This window comes from Oncorhynchus keta, chromosome 3 (assembly GCF_023373465.1).
Source record: "Oncorhynchus keta strain PuntledgeMale-10-30-2019 chromosome 3, Oket_V2, whole genome shotgun sequence".
Taxonomy (NCBI): Eukaryota; Metazoa; Chordata; class Actinopteri; order Salmoniformes; family Salmonidae; genus Oncorhynchus; species Oncorhynchus keta.
This window is the reverse complement of record NC_068423.1, coordinates 1915080-1930192: the sequence shown is the minus strand read 5'-3', so window position 1 is coordinate 1930192 and position 15113 is coordinate 1915080. Positions and strand designations below refer to the sequence as shown.

The 15113-nt window shown below is 40.6% G+C and overlaps 1 long non-coding RNA gene across 1 annotated transcript; it reads left to right on the top strand.

Moving 5' to 3' along the window:
• Nucleotides 1-281: 281 nt before the first annotated feature.
• Nucleotides 282-14235, top strand: LOC118368919 (uncharacterized). Its single transcript, XR_004822451.2, has 2 exons — nt 282-427; nt 13817-14235. It is a non-coding gene; the product is annotated as an uncharacterized LOC118368919 (long non-coding RNA).
• The last annotated feature ends 878 nt before the right edge of the window (nt 14236-15113 follow it).

The following is a 15113-nucleotide window of genomic DNA, read 5'->3' as shown; positions in this document are numbered from 1 at the left end:
ATGTCGGCTATATTTTATAGAACAACAACAAAAGAGAGACATTATGGCACACTGTCGGAGAAAAATCAGAAAGCCACAGAAGGAATAAAACGCTTCCATATAACTACCTGCACACGGTGCGTATAGCATACTGGACACGGTGTCTAACCCTTTCATAAACAGGTGGGTTTAACACGCAAACTGCCAAATAAACGTATCCGCGAATGGCTCGCAAAGAAAGGGAGGAGCCTTGTTGCCAACAGGACTAGGTACCTTCAGCGTCCCTCCTAAGCTAACGGAGGTGCTGTGGACGGAATGCAGGGATGCTGAAACTGAGACTGGACGATAAAGGATTGGTTTTGAGGAGACACATTAAGGTTAGACTGTCTATCTACCGGAGCCATTGATAATAGGCTAGATCACACCTGAACTTTTTGAAGCTGCCGAGGTAAGAGAAAAACCTTAGTATTTCTAGTAGTATCGTGCCAATGAAAAACGGCTGCCCTGAATTACATTTGAAATATTATACTTCTTGAGGTAAACTTATTAAAGGCACAATCTGTTATTTCAACAATGGGACTCCCTAATAAAATATAGTATATACATTTTTTTTTACAAATAAATAGGCTGATCCTGCTACTTTGTTTTGGAAGACTTAATAGATTGAGGAAACAAGGACATTGTTTGTTTCCAAAGACTCAATGACAACAAAAACAACAAATTGAGTAATATAACCTTACATTCCTGGTGATACTAACCCCAAAAGGCATCTCGTTTTATAAGTGAATAAGAAATAATCCTACTCAATAATCCTGCTTGAATAATCACATTTCTATATGATAAATTGTTTTGCTAAAGTTTTAATGAATTTGCGATGTGAAAATAATATAAATATTTCAGCAATATCAACAATATGCTTTCAGATTTTGCTGATAAGAGACAGAATCATTAGATAATTTGTTTTGGTACTGTCCATGTGTAGCCTGATTTTGGTCGCAGGTTCAGGAATGACTGAATCATTGCAACATTAACTGTTGCTAACTCTGTAAATAGTACTGCTGGGTAATTTAATAAGTCATAGTCAACCCGTCAATAATATAATAATACTCTTAGCAAAAACGATTATCTTTATTTTGCAATATGTTGAATCTGAGAATAGAAAAGTTCAGAACTTTTGTGAAACATCACAGCACAGTTGAACAAAAAAAATGGCAAATAGAAATCCAAACAGGATGGTGTTCAGAGGGGTTGAGTGGAGCTGAAGGATGGGACTAAAAAACAAACAAAAGATATCGATTGTAAAATATACTGTGTCTGCAAATTGTATATACTATGTATAAGCTGGAAGTAGAAGCATAAGTGTTGTTGTCTATTAGTTTACTCCAGTGAGGGGAGAGATGTTAGGGTTAGGGGAATTTATTTTCCCAAAAACATGGGTGATTGGAAATGATGCAGACAATTATATTGATGGAAGGCACAATCTATCTGCAATATTAAAGCTGAGCTACACCCCCCCGCCCCAAAAAATATATATATATATATATATACTTTTACCATCTCATTTGATTGTCAGTTTATTTTGATATTGTTAAAAGGAATCAACAAATAAGGGAGCCATAGTTTGACATTGTCTTGTCAATTTCATTCACACATGCAGAGAGCCATATCCACTTTTACATGCTTGACTGGACTTCCAAAGTTCCAGAATGCCAGTTCTGGAACGAGACCCATCGAAGGACCTCATGGACAGCAATGTAAATATATGAAACCCTTTTAAAATATGAGTGTAATCCCCTTCAACACTCCATGTCAATGTGTTAAAAAAAAAAAACATTTTTGGGCATCTGAAATATCAGATGGCTTCTATTTTGAGCAGGATCTAGTACAATATGGCAGTGGTGTCAAAACATAAAGGAAGATAATGTGATGGAACAAAGTTTTACACACTTAAACATTCGTAAATGTTCCAATCGATCATGGTCTGTAGCCTATTAGGGACATATCTCAAAAGTTAAACATCTAGGCAAATGTATCAAAATATTCATTAAATATTTAACAATTGCCCTCTGGGTCTATTACTCATCATTAAAGAGTAATGAAAGATGAATGAAGTTGGAACATTTACACTAGGTTTGGGGTCAATGACTATTGTAGCTGGAAACGACAGATTTTTCATGAAATATTTACATAGGCCATTATCAGCAACCATCACTCCTGTGTTTCATTGGCACGTTGTGTTAGCTAATCCAAGTTTAGCATTTTAAAAGGCTAATTGATCATTAGAAAACCCTTTTGTAATTATGTTAGCACAGCTGAAAACTGTTGTTCTGATTAAAGAAGCAATAAAACTGTCCTTCTTTAGACAAGTTGAGTAACTGGAGCATCAGCATTTGTGGGTTCGATTACAGGCTCAACATGGCCAGAAACAAAGAATTTTCTATTCTTTTTCTGAGAAATGAAGGCTATTCCATGCTAGGAATTGCCAAGAAACTGAAGATCTCGTACAATGCTGTGTACTACTCCCTTCACAGAACAGCACAAACTGGTTCAAACCAGAATAGAAAGAGGAGTGGGAGGCCCCAGTGCACAACTGAGCAAGAGGACAAGTACATTAGTGTCTAGTTTGAGAAACAGACCCCTCACAAGTCCTCAACTGGCAGCTTTATTAAATAGTACCAAAACACCAGTCTCACCGTCAACAGTGAAGAGGCAAGTCCGGGATGCTGGCCTTCTGGGCAGAGTTGCAAAGAAAAAGCCATGTCTCAGACTGGTCAATAAAAATAAAATATAAATATGGGCAAAAGAACACAGACACTGGACAGAGGAACTGTGCCTAGAAGGCCAGCATCCCAGAGTTGCCTCTTACCTGTTGAAGTTAAGACTGGTGTTTTGTGAGTACTATTTAATGAAGCTGCCATTTGAGGACTTATGAGGCACCTATTTCTCAAACTAGACACTCTAATGTGCTTGTCCTCTTGCGAAATGTGTACTTAAATTCTTACATCATGAAATCTTTCTCTGATTTATCATCCAAAGGGCCCCAGAGATAACATGAAGTGTCGTTTTGTTAGATAAAATCATTTTTCATATCCTAAAAAGGTCCATGTAACATGCACGATTGATTTTGTATTTCATGGCATGCCGATGACGCAGGCGGATTTCACTTGATTGACTGTAACATTGTCAAATAAGTACCAATCGGGGTCCAAAAAAGCTAGCTAGATAGCCAATGAACTAGGCTTTACGGGAGTGGCACTGGCAACCCAGTATCTGTCGCAAAATGTTGCTGCTAACCTTGTGCGACGTCAAGCCTTTTCCTTTTGGGCAGAAAAATTATAAGAATATGGAGAGTTATGAAGTTAAGAAAACTGGGTGTTTTGCAAATGTTGAACTTGTAACATGGCTACTAATACTGAAAAAGTATACAGATTTGACTATATTATTTCAGAAAAATGTAAGGTGAATGTAAATGTCTCCTTCACGATTTGCCCAAATGTACCTGGGTGACTTCACACTAAATGTCATGTAGTTTGCTCATACTTCAAGATATCCGTCTGAAACGTTGCTCATACAGTGCTGAACCAGGTACCGTGGATTGATGGCAGCATTCCCGTGAAACTGAAAGCACGAACCACTGCTTTTAACCAGGGCAAGTTGACCGGAAACATGACCGAATACAAACAGTGTAGCCCAGACGGCATCCCCAGCCGCGTCCTCAGAGCATGCGCAGACCAGCTGGCTGGTGTGTTTATGGACATATTCAATCATTCCTTATCCCTGTCTGCTGTTCCCACATGCTTCAAGATGGCCACCATTGTCCCTGTTCCCAAGAAAGCTAAGGTAACTGAGCTAAACGACTACCGCCCCATAGCACTCACTTCCGTCATCATGAAGTGCTTTGAGAGACTAGTCAAGGACCATATTACCTCCACCCTACCTGACACCCTAGACCCACTCCAATGTGCTTACCGCCCAAATAGGTCCACAGACTATGCAATCTCAACCACACTGCACACTGCCCTAAACCATCTGGACAAGAGGAATACCTATGTGGGAATGCTGTTCATTGATGACAGCTCAGCATTCAACACCATAGTACCCTCCAAGCTCGTCATAAAGCTCGAGACCCTGGGTCTCGACCTCGCCCTGTGCAACTGGGTACTGGACTTCCTGACGGGCCGCCCCCCCAGGTGGGGAGGGTAGGTAACAACATCTCCAACCCGCTGATCCTCAACACTGGGGCCCCAGTGTTGAGTGCGTTCTGAGCCCTCCCCTGTACTCCCTGTTCACCCAGGACTGCATGGCCATGCATGCCTCCAACTCAATTATCAAGTTTGCGGACGACACTACAGTGGTAGGCTTGATTACCAACAATGACGAGACAGCCTACAGGGAGGAGGTGAGGGCCCTCAGAATGTGGTGTCAGGAAAATAACCTCACACTCAACGTCAACAAAACAAAGGAGATTATTGTGAACTTCAGGATACAGCAGAGGGAGCACCCCCCTATCCACATCGATGGGACAGTAGTGGAGAGGGTAGTAAGTTCCTCGGCATACACATGACGGACAAACTGAATTGATCCATCCACACAGACAGCATCATGAAGAAGGCGCAGCAGCGCCTATTCAACCTCAGGAGGCTGAAGAAATTTGGCTTGTCACCAAAAGCACTCACAAACTTCTACAGATGCACAATCGAGAGCATCCTGTCGGGCTGTATCACCGCCTGGTACGGAAACTGCTCCGCCCACAACCGTAAGGCTCTCCAGAGGGTAGTGAGGTCTGCACAACGCATCACCGGGGGCAAACTACCTGCCCTCCAGGACACCTACACCACCCGATGTCACAGGAAGGCCATAAAGATCATCAAGGACAACAACCACCCGAGCCACTGCCTGTTCACCCCGTTACCATCCAGAAGGCGAGGTCAGTACAGGTGCATCAAAGCAGGGACCGAGAGACTGAAAAACAGCTTCTATCTCAAGGCTATCAGACTGTTAAACAGCCACCACTAACATTAAGTGGTTGTTGCCAACACACTGACTCAACTCCAGCCACTTTAATAATGGGAATTGATGGAAATTGATGTAACATATATCACTAGCCACTTTAAACAATGCTACTTAATATAATGTTTACATACCCTACATTACTCATCTCATATGTATATGTATATACTGTACTCTATATCATCTACTGCATCTTTATGTAATACATGTATCACTAGCCACTTTAAACTATGCCACTTTGTTTACATACCCTACATTACTCATCTCATATGGATATACTGTACTCGATACCATCTACTGCATCTTGCCTATGCCGTTCTGTACCATCACTCATTCATATATCTTTATGTACATATTCTTTATCCCTTTACACTTGTGTGTATAGGTAGTAGTTTTGGAATTGTTAGCTTAGATGACTCGTTGGTTATTATTGCATTGTCGGAACTAGAAGCACAAGCATTTCGCTACATTCGCATTAACATCTGCTAACCATGTATATGTGACAAATACATTTGATTTGATCTGATTTGCTGCCATCTTGTGGACACCATCGGAATTACAACCAGAGTGATGGCTAAATGTGGGACGTTTCTGTTGCATATCAAAGATGGTGGTAGAAAAAATGAACGGTTGTTTTTTTCTTTCTATTTTCTTCTAACATATCTATTGTGTTATATTCTCCAACATTCACTTCACATTTCCACAAACTTCAAAGTGTTTGCTTTCAAATGGTAGCAAGAATATGCATATCCCAGCTTCACACTGTCTGGTCTATATTTAAATTTCCAACCAATCCAACATGTAGCTACAGCTCCATGCTCTCTGGTCTATAGCGTGGTAGCCATTTCAGCGTGGGGACGCACATCCTCACGTTCTCTTGACTAATGTTAATTTAGTCAGAAGTGGGTTTTATGCACTCTAGGTAAAGGGGGCATACCATGACACCAACATAATGTCTGTGCTCATGTGGGCGTGGCCACTGACTTTAGAAGGCTGACATCACATTTCATCTTCTCACAAATAGTTTAAAACTTCTTAAGGATAGGGGGCAGTATTTCCCCTTTGGATGAATTGCGTGCCCATAGTGAACTGCATCAAAATCTGTCCTAAATTGATAATATATGCATATTATTATTATTATTGGATAGAAAACACTCTGAAGCTTCTAAAACCATTTGAATTATGTCTGTGAGTATAACAGAACTCACAGGGCAGGCAATCTTCCAAACTAGTTTTGGAATCCAGAAAGTTGGGGCAACTTTGACGTCATCGCCTCTCCCTTCCCAACAAGTTATGGATCTGGAAACACTTCCTATTTCATTTCAAAGAACCATCATTTACATAAAGTAAACACTCTCATACGTATGACTACTGGCTGGAGGACTTTTACTTGAATAACAGAATGTTATTGCCTGTCAACTCCAGCCCTGTTATGGTCTTCCCCTAGCATAACTACTGGGCTACCATTGAGTCCCTCAGGTAAGGGATTCTACATGCAGACAATATTTAAATGGCTACGGATACGGACTTTCTGTATCCCGACGTGCACAGGCTGAAAATACGGATATTTCTGCGGATGTGCAGGAGTGCCAACTCCACTGCCTACATACAGTTGGAAGTCGGAAGTTTACATACACGTAGGTTGGAGTCATTAAAACTTGTTTTTCAACCACCACAAATTTCTTGTTAACAAACTATAGTTTTGGCAAGTCAGTTAGGACATCTACTTTAAGCATGACACAAGGATTTGTTCCAACAATTATTTCACTTATAATTCACGGTATCACAATTCCAGTGGGTCAGAAGTTCACCTACACTAAGTTGACTGTGCCTCAGAAAAGGATGTCATGACTTTAGAAGCTTCTGATAGACTAATTGACATCGATTGAGTCAATTGGAGGTATACCTGTGGATGTACTACAAGGCCTACCTTTAACCTCAGTGCCTCTTTGTTTGACATCATGGGAAAATCAAAATAAATCAGAAAATCAGAAAATCTGGTTCATCCTTGTGTACTATTACTATTAATAGTACTAATGTAATATTGTTTGTACAGATGAACTTGGTACCTTGGAAATTGCTACCTTGGAAATTGCTCCCATAGTATGAACACCATGGGACCACGCAGCTGTCAAACTGCTCAGGAAGGAGACACATTCTGTCTCCTAGAGATGCACCTACTTTGGTGTGAAAAGTGCAAATCCCAGAACAACAGCAAAGGACTTTGTGAAGATGCTGGAGGAAACAGGTACAAAAGTATCTATATCCACAGTAAAATTAGTCCCATATCAACCCAACCTGAAAGGCCGCTCAGCAAGGAAGAAGCCGCTACTCCAAAACTGCCATAAAAAAAGCCAGACTACGGTTTGCAACTGCACATGGTGACAAAGATCGTACTTTTTGGATAAATGTCCTCTGGTCTGATGAAAAAAATATATAACTGTTTGGCCATAATGACCATCGTTATGTTTGGTGGAAAAAGGGGGAGGCTTGCAAGTCAAAGAACACCATCCCAACCGTGAAGCACGGGGGTGGCAGCATCATGTTGTGGGGGTGCTTTGCTGCAGGAGGGACTGGTGCACTTCACAAAATGGATGGCTTCATGAGGAAGAAAAAGTTGTGGCAAAAAGGCTTAATTAAGGACAACAAAGTCAAGGTATTGGAGTGGCCATCACAAAGCCCTGACCTCAATCCTATAGAAAATTTGTGGGCAGAACTGGAAAACTGTGTGCCAGCAAGGAGGCCTACAAACCTGACTCAGTTACACCAGTTCTGTCAGGAGGAATGTGCCAAAATTCACCGAACTTATTGTGGGAAGCTTGTGGAAGGCTACCTAAAACATTTGACCCATTTTAAACTCCTTAGGGATAGAGTGCAGTATTCTGACATTTTGATGACTGAGGTGCCCAAAGTAAACTGCCTGTTGCTCAGGTCCAGAAGCTAGGATCTGCATATGCATGGTAGTATTGGATAGAAAACACTCAGAGGTTTGTAGAACAGTTAAAATAGTTGACCTTTGTTGTACCACAATTATAGAATATTATATTTGTTTCTACAAAATGTATAATAGGCCTATGTAAAGCACTTATGATAGCTTGGTTCTCGTAAACATTTTTTTTTAACAGAACTGATTTGGCAGGCGAAAGCCCGAGGACAATCCATCCAATAATACTGTTGTTGTTGAGGTCATTGGATATTCCAATGGTTTTCTATGGGGAAGCTGAATTATTATGACCCAGATTGCAGTTCCAATGGCTTCCACTAGATGTCAACAGTCTTTAGAAATTGTTTGATGTTTTTATTTTTAAATGAAGAAGTAGTCGTATTCTTTCTAAGTGTCACTCAGGTGGACTCTAGTCTTTTGGTGCACTTGAATGAGAGCGTGTTGTTTTTCTCCGTGTTGTTTTTATCTGGTATTGGAAACAGTTTATTCCGTCTTAAATTTGATTGATTATTTACATTTCTGGGTACCTGAGGTTGGATTAGAAATGTTGTTTGAAATGTTTGGACCAAGTTTACAGGTAACTTATTAGATCCTTTGTATGCATGTTGGGCATGTTGGAACCGGTGTATTTCTGAATCAAACGTGCCAAATAAACTGACATTTTTGGGACATAAAGAAATACTTCATTGAACAAAATGACCATTCATTGTGTAACTGAGACCTTTGGGATTGCAAAAAGATGAAGATCTTCAAAGGTAATTGATTTATTTTGTCGCTATCTTCTGACTTTCGTGATGCATCTGTTAGGTTGGAAAATGTTTTTCATGCTTTTGTATGTGGGGCGCTGTCCTCAGATAATTGCATGGTATGCTTTCGCCGTAAAGCCTTTTTGAAATCTGACAAAGCGGCTGGATTAACAAGAAGTTCATCTTTAAAACGATGTATAACACTTGTATTTATTATGAATGTTTATTAGGGCTATACTATTTCTATATTTTGAATTTGGCGCTCTGCAATTTCAACCGGTTGTTGTCGAGGTGGGTTGCTAGCGGAACGCCTGTGCCAGAAAGGTTAAAGAATTTAAAGGCAATGCTACTAAATACTAATCGGATGTATGTAAACTTCTGGCCGACTGGGAATGTGACAAAAAAAATAAAAGCTGAAATAAATCACTCTCTACTATTTTTCTGAGATTTCACATTCTTAAAATAAAGTGGTGATCCTAACTGACAGGCCATTTTTACTAGGATTAAAACTGAGTTTAAATGTTTGGCTAAGGTGTATGTATGTATAGTTCTGACTTCCACTATACGTGCAATGAGTTGTTCAACTGCAAATCTTTGTCTGTTTATTGAGGCTTCCAGACAGTCGTTTTCATTTTTTTGTCAATAACACTTGTTCATTTTGAAATACTACATTTTAACAAAAAATGTATTATATCAAGCAGTTTTGACATACCAAACTATCAGTCGCTAGGCCTTTGCTAGTAATTATTGATTGATGCCCCATTTCTGGTGAGCTTTCAAAATAAACAGTAAATATTCTTGATCACCAAACAATTTTTGGAGATAGATTTTTATTCATCTCAAGCCTCTCTCCCTAGTGGTTCTTCAAACTTCTTGAGCGGCAACCCCCAAAAAGCAGTGGTTCAAAGCTCACGACCCCCCATGCACACACATGCACGTGCACACACACAAACATGCACTCACAATTGCTGCATAAATATAGCATGTCATTAGAGCCATAAACACCAATGCATTTTCAAAAGGCAAGATACAGAAATAAAATGTGTTCTGCACATGTATTGTAGCTGAAAGTCATTCATGTTAGCAGCCCTATCAACTTTCCTTGTACGAAACATCCAGATCTCACAAACGTACATTCTGATTCGGTACACAGATACAGCCTGGCTATGACCAGATTCGATCAGTTTAAGCCCCTTCCTCTCCTTCCACCGTATGGCCGGACCAATCAGCGTCCTCTGATAATCTGTGTGGGTGGTTTAGTTGCTGATAACAACGAGAAGCGTCAGTACTGGGCTTCTCTTGAGGAAGATGGCAGCAGTTAAATCGGAACTGAAGGGCAATGAAAGAACAGCAAATAACTGCAAGGCTTTTCTCGGGGGAGAAGATGTTTTTTGTTCTACTCCCAACTGAATTCGGCAAGAGTTTGATTTTCCAGCTAGCTCCACTAGGGCGTGTTGAAAACCGTATCCTCAATGTTGTGTCACTGATGGAGGACTAGAACAGAGAGGCTGCAAAGCTGGGGATCACTGCGATACAACTTGTTGTAAATAATTGTGCAGACATCCTCCATGGACTTTGCGCGATTGTTTTTGTTAGCCTAGGGTCTTGGCTGCTGAAGTAGTGGAATATGCTGGCATCAACAGTGGAACATTATCAAAAAACGCTCATGGGGATTGTTGTGGATGAAGTTCACATGACATAGAAATGGTAAGCATAACTATATAATTTGATATCAAACGAGTCTATGCTATGTTTAACATTAATTGGACTCCTAGCTAGCTAGCTAGAAGTGCATAAGTAACAGACCTTCTCAAAGACAATAAACTAGCTATGGCCGGACCAATCAGCATCCTCTGATAATCTGTGTGGGTGGTTTAGTTGATGACAACAACGAGAAGCATCTGTACTGGGCGCTGAAGTCAAAAATCATAACAACAATGGCTTATTTTGAGGAGGATGGCAGCAGTTATATAACATAACATAACATAACATAACATATGCCATTTAGCAGACGCTTTTATCCAAAGCGACTTACAGTCATGTGTGCATACATTCTACGTATGGGTGGTCCCGGGAATCGAACCCACTACCCTGGCGTTACAAGCGCCATGCTCTACCAACTGAGCTACAGGGACCATATATCAGAACTGGAGGACATTGAAATAACAGCAAATAAATGCATTGAAGACATCTTCTCAGGGGACAAGATGCTTTACCGTTCTACTCCCGACTGGATTCGGCATACTGTCCAAGAGTAATGGAAAGTATGATGACTTCTGTTTGCAAGTCCATAGCTATGTATGTTATTATTATACTTTCTGATCTAGACTTTTATGGGGCTCCCGAGTGGCACAGCTGTCTAAGGCACTGCATCTCAGTATTAGAGGCATCACTACAGACTCTGGTTTGATTCCAAGGCTGTATCACAACCGGTCGTGATTGGGAGTCCCAAAGGGCGGCGCACAATTGGCCCAGCGTCGTCCGGGTTTGGCTGGGTAGGCCTTCATTGTAAATAAGAATGTGTCCTTATATTACATGCCTAGTTAAATAATGGTTAAATAAAAATAAAAATAATATTGATCTTACATTCTTTCAACGAGGTGCAAAACTGGGAGAACTCTGATCCATTTCCAAAGTGGGTGAGGAAACATTGTCTTAAAACCAGTACCAGGTCATCTTCAAAAGGTTTTGGGACACTGTAATGTCCATGGAAAATAAGAGTACCTCCTCCCAGCTGCCCACTGCACCGAGACTAGGAAACATTGTCACCACTGATAAATCCACGATACAATAACCATTTCTCTACGGCTGGCCATGCTGTCTACTTGGCTACCCCAACCCCGGCCAACAGCTCCACACCCCCCGCATCATCTGGCCCAAGCCCCCCCCCACACACACTTCTCCTTCACCCAAATCCAGACAGCTGATGTTCTGAAAGAGCTGCAAAATCTGGATCCCTACAAATCAGCTGGGCTAGACAATCTGGACCGTCTCTTCCTAAAATGATCCGCCGCCATTGTTGTAACCCCTATTATTATTAGTCTGTTCAACCTCTCTTTCAAATCGTCTGAGATTCCTACAGATTGGAAAGCGGCCGCGGTCATCCCCCTCTTCAAAAGGGGAGACACTCAAGACCCAAACTGTTACAGACCTATATCCATCCTGCCTTTCTAACGTCTTTGAAAGCCACGTGAACAAACAGATCATCGGCCATTTCGAATCCCACCGTACCTTCTCCACTATACAATCTGGTTTCTGAGCTGGTCACAGGTGCACCTCAGCAAAGCTTAAGGTCCTAAACGATATCGTAACCGCCATCGATAAAATATAGTACTGTGCAACCGTCTTTATCGACCTGGCCAAGGCTTTACATCTCTGTCAATCACCATATTCTTATCGGCAGACTCAACAGCCTTGGTTTCTCTAATGACTGCCTCGCCTGGTTCACTAACTACTTCTCAGATAGAGTTCAGTGTGTCAAATCGGAGGGCCTGTTTTCCGGTCCTCTGGTAGTCTCTGTGGGGGTGCCACAGGCTTCAATTCTCAGGCCGACTCTTTTCTCTGTATATATCAGTGATGTAGCTCTTGCTGCTGGTGATTATTTGATCCACCTCTACGCAGATGACACCATTCTGTATACATCTGGCCCTTCTTTGGACACTGTTAACAAACCTCCAAACGAGATTCAATGCCATACAACATTCCTTCCGTGGACTCCAACTGCTCAAAAATGCTAGTCAAAATGAAATGCATGCTCTTCCACCGATCGCTGCCCACACCCGCCCGACTAGTATCACTACTCTGGACGGTTCTGACTTATATGTGGACAACTATAAATACCTAGACTGTAAACTCTCCTTCCAGACTCACATTAAGCATCTCCAATCAAAATATAAATCTAGAATCAGCTTCCTATTTCGCAACAAATCATCCTTCACTCATGCTGCCAAACATACCCTTGTAAAACGGACTATCCTACCGATCCTTGACTTCGGCGATGTCATTTACAAAATAGCCTCCAACACTCTACTCAGCAAATTGGATGCAGTCTATCACAGTGCCATCTGTTTTGTCACCAAAGCCACATTTACTACCCACTATTGCAACTTGTATAATCTCGTTGGCTGGTTCTCGCTAGATATTCGTCGCCAAACCCACTGGCTCCAGGTCATCTATAACTCTTTGCGAGGTATAGCTCCACCTTATCTCAGCTCACTGGTCACCATAGCAATACCCACCGGTAGCACACGCTCCAGCAGGTATATTTCACTGGTCATCCCTAAAGCCAACACCTCTTTGGATGCCTTTCCTTCAAGTTCTCTGCTACCAATGACTGGAACGAAATGCAAAAATCACTGAAGTTGGAGACTTATATCTCCCTCACTAACTTTAAGGGCTTTAAGCGATCGCTGCAGCTGTACACAGCCCATTCTGTAAATAGCCCATCCAACCATCCTCATATTTGGTTTTGTAAATGAGAACTTATTCCCAACTGGCCTACCTGGTTAAATAAAGTTGAAATAAATAAATAAATATGTCCTGGGCCCATATTCATAAAGAGTCTTAGAATAGGAGAGCTGATCAAAGATCAGGTCCAACCTGTTTGTAACTTCCTAAATTTTGGCCTGGTAAATTTGTGCTATTCTGTAGCTCTCAAATTCAAGAGGAAGCCTAACCAGCTGATTTCCCATCATTTAAATGGACAATATCTCTATTCCATGCTGGGTTGAGGTCTTTATGAGAGACATGCAACACTTTTGATATGAGTAGTGTTAGCTAAGATGATGGATAAAACAATTTTGATACACAGCAGTGTGTCTATAATATTTACAAAAAGGATATTACACAGCTATTACATAACTTTTACTTTTCAAACTTTCCTGAACATTAGGTCTTTGTGAGAGACATGCAACACATTTGATATGAGTAGTGTTAGCTAAGATGATGGATAAAACAATTTTGTAAAAGTTTGCACATACCCCATTAAAAAAAGTATTATATTTTGATACACGGCAGTGTGTCTATAATATTTACAAAAAGGATATTACAGAACTTTTCCTTTTTGAACTTTCCTGAACATTAGGCTATTATAATAGCTATGATTACTGATGCATTGATGCATGTATTTGTCTTCCAGGTGCACCTGTGTTGGCACTGACAGCATCTGCAAACATTGAGTCCAGAGGCTGGGTGACCAAGCTGCTGCATATGGAGAAGGCAACAAACAGTGACTGTGAGCCACAACATGACAAACAGACTTGGACTGAGTCAAGTGCCTGCAGATAACCTGAACTGCCTAGACTGGATAGTGAAGGAGGTTAGAGCCAAGGGGCTATCAGTGTCTCCCATCCTTATTTACTAGAGATCACTAAAGGCATTAGGAAAGGTGTTCAGTTACACTGAGTACACCAAACATTAGGAACACATTCCTAATATTGAGTTGAACCATCAGAACAGCTTCAATTCATCAGGGCATGGACTCTACACAGTAAATTCAAAAGTGTTAAATGTAACACTGTCAGCGAATACATATGAGTAAAAAGTACACTGATCTAAGTGTGGCATTTCTAGTGCTTATTTAACATTGAGGAGTACAAAAAGTTAACCCTGCTCTACACTGGCCAGTGTTGATAAATTTAACACTGAGGTAATCAACACTTTGAGTGTTATAGTGACACTCACTAGTGTTGATCTAGGCTAGGGTGACTCCTATTATAGTAAAATGTGTTTACTCTATTCAGTGTTCATTTACATACTCTTCCCCTATGTAAAATAAAATAATATTTTGTCAAAGCACTTGGAATTTCACAATATACTCAAGCAAAGCTGTTTCAACATTCAATATGTTTATTATGACCAAACCATAAGTCTCAGCCCTGGCTTAAACTGTTATCAAGTGACAGTACAATGTAGTCAAAAGAATCTCTTGCTCCATATGACATGAGAAAATCAATAGGTTTGTTGGAAAATTATGACATTTACAGCTGAAGTCGGAAGTTTACATACACCTTAGCCAAATATATTTAAACAGTTTTTCACAATTCCTGACATTTAATCATAGTAACAATTCCCTGTCTTAAGTTGGTTAGGATCCCCACTATTTTAAGAATGTGAAATGTCAGAATAATAGTAGAGAATTATTTATTTCAGCTTTTATTTCTTTCATCACATTCCCAGTGGGTCAGAAGTTTACATACATTCAATTAGTATTTGGTAGCATTGCCTTTAAATTGTTTAAAACTTGGGTCCAATGTTTCAGGTAGCCTTCCACAAGCTTCCCACAATAAGTTCCTCCTGACAGAGCTGGTGTAACTGAGTCAGGTTTGTAGGCCTCCAGAAGCTTCTAAAGCCATGACATAATGTTCTGGAATTTTCCAAACTGTTTAAAGGCACAGTCAACTTAGTGTATGTAAACTTCTGACCCACTGGAATTG